The sequence below is a fragment of the Austrofundulus limnaeus genome, unplaced genomic scaffold, assembly GCF_001266775.1.
Source record: "Austrofundulus limnaeus strain Quisiro unplaced genomic scaffold, Austrofundulus_limnaeus-1.0 Scaffold478, whole genome shotgun sequence".
Classification (NCBI taxonomy): Eukaryota; Metazoa; Chordata; class Actinopteri; order Cyprinodontiformes; family Rivulidae; genus Austrofundulus; species Austrofundulus limnaeus.
Genome location: NW_013952880.1, coordinates 174,915 through 177,451, shown reverse-complemented (window position 1 = coordinate 177,451; position 2,537 = coordinate 174,915). Strand labels below are relative to the sequence as shown.

The following is a 2,537-nucleotide window of genomic DNA, read 5'->3' as shown; positions in this document are numbered from 1 at the left end:
GTGTGTGTGTGTGTGTGTGTGTGTGTGTGTGTGTGTGTGGTTTCCTCCTTGCTGTATGTTAGCAAAGTTTTTTCTAATAGTGTCATGAAATCATGTGAACCTGACTTATCTGTCTACCCACTGTTATACCTCCGTACAGTTAATACAATTTGTTATAACTGTCTTATTAGTTGTTTGTTGTTCATACACCTAATCACAATTATTACCCTATTGTTCAACAAGGAAGTGGTAAAGCACAAGACAATTTGTAACACAAAGTGTTTGTGTCACTTATTTTCACACCTCACACTGAAGTATGGTGGTTGGTGGTTGGTGGGGGGTGTCTGAGGTAGCTTGCTGGTCTGCGTTGAGGTGTCGTAATCCCATGTGCTGCAAACTTGAGCCCAGGTTGCATTTAAAAAAAAGCATAAAATAGTTGCCAAACTTCTTGTGTGAGTTTGCTCGCTTGTGGCGACCCCGTTGAGGGGAGCGGCCGAAATAAAAACCACAACAACACCGACGCGCAGTGTGGAAGGTGCATTTATACCAGCAACTGATCAGAGCTCTGTGAGGTGTTCCAAACTGGGGATGTTGTTTTATGACTTGCCTTAAACTTCTCCGTGACCAGTCTGGTTTGTTCCTTTTTTCTTCATGATGCTGTTTGATCACTAATATTTGGGAACAAACCACAGAGGCCTTCACACAACAGCTGGATTTAAACTGAGATTAAATTACTGACATTTTAGCAAATCACCCTGCAGGATAGTGTGCACAGCTAACTAACAGGACAATCACACATGACAGACAAACTTGGTTTGGACAAAGAAGATAAAACAGAGAGGAGGGATGATGAAGACACTGGAGATTCTCCAAAAAGACTTTAAACAGAAAGAGTTGCGCCCAGGGGATCTTGATAATAATAATGAAAAAAGATTCAAAAGAACTGGACACAGTTGTATTCAGTGACCCACTCTCCTGCATGTTTTAACTGTTTCCCTGCTTCAACACACCTGATTCAAATCATTAAATTATCCTCTCAGAAGGTCATCATGTTCAGCAGAAAGCTGTCAATCACTTGTTTCAGTCATGTGTGATGAAGCAGGGAAACATCTAACACATGCAGGACAGTGGGTCATGAGGAACATGGTTGAAGACCTCTCTACTAAGCTTCAGCATTCAGCCTGTGTCCACAGTTTCACTCTCCAGCTCAGGAGGAGGCAATCATGTTAATTTTTTTATCAATCTTCTATTTAAAAAATAAGATGTTTGTTTTTCACCAGACGTTCAACACAGTTTTTGTGTCCTTGTAGTCTTCAAGTGATAAATAAATAGTGAAATTGTGGATAATGGCAAATCTTACACGGCGTCTCCTTGTTTGTTTTCTTTTTCTGGCGCCACCATTTATTGGGGAGTTTTATCAACGTTGATGCGCTGATGGTTCTCACAGTTTACAGGGTCACAGAGTCCTGCACTGCATATCATCAACCACAATGAAAAAACTGGTACACCTCCTGGTACAGATGACAAAAATTATCATACCCCTTACAGACAGTTGACATTTGACCTTATGTTCTGCATTAGAAAATCTAAAGTCTCTGCAACTGTGGTTTTGACTTTTTAGTGGTGAAATTGTCACCAAGTAGGGATGTCCCGATCAGATACTGGTCAGATCAGATCAGATCAGTATTGGTGGCAGATATGGCCATTTTTTGAAAATAGGGTAGTATCGGATTTAGTCATGTGATCGGGCCGATCCAGTTTTTGCAACAGTTTTCAGCATCATCATGCTTTACAACTGCCTTTAAGAGGTCAAAACGCAGAGTGTCCACAGTGTGGGAACATTTTTCAATAGAAAACAATGATGCTGAAAATGCATCTTGCAAAACTGGATGTTTCTCGTGGTGGGAACAGCAGGGCTTGCTTTAATACTACCAACCTTGTCACTTGGGCAGAAATAAAGCTATCGGATTGGTATCGGATCGGTATCGGAAAGACTAATCATTAAAAAAATTGTTTTGTATCGGGAGCCAAAAAATCAGGTTTGGGACATCCCTATCACCAAGTGAATTTACCCCATGAAGCAAATATCTGCCTATTTTTGTCACTAGTGCCCCACAGAGGGAGCTTTAGTTTAGGTGGAAACATTTTCAAAGCATGAATTGTGTGATCTTTAGACACCAACCAGACCAAACACACAAACTAGAGATGAAAGTCTAAATTGGCTGCCAGTGTTCATAAAAACACTGTTACGTAGCTCCATTGATTATTTCTTAGGGATTATTTTATTGAGATTACAACTGGTTGCGATTGGTGAAGACATCGAAGAGCTATTCTTGCATAGTGGTGGTGGGTACTATTTCTTGCACATGGGTGATGATGTGAGCTCTGATGCTGATTACCCAATATAGTCTATTCCTAACTGGTCTTTCAAGTGTCAGAGCAAATTTTTTATTTAATTTTATTTTTTAGTGTTGTTTGCTCAATTATTGATTTAGAGTAGGACTGCACGATATTAGGAAAACCTGCGATGTACAATAACAGTGCTTAAAGTGTATCTT

The 2,537-nt window shown here is 40.1% G+C and overlaps 1 protein-coding gene across 1 annotated transcript in view; it reads left to right on the top strand.

Moving 5' to 3' along the window:
• Positions 1 to 2,537, top strand: part of fgd (faciogenital dysplasia) — a 90,305-nt gene that overhangs the window by 1,061 nt on the left and 86,707 nt on the right. The gene's annotated exons all lie outside the window — the stretch shown is intronic.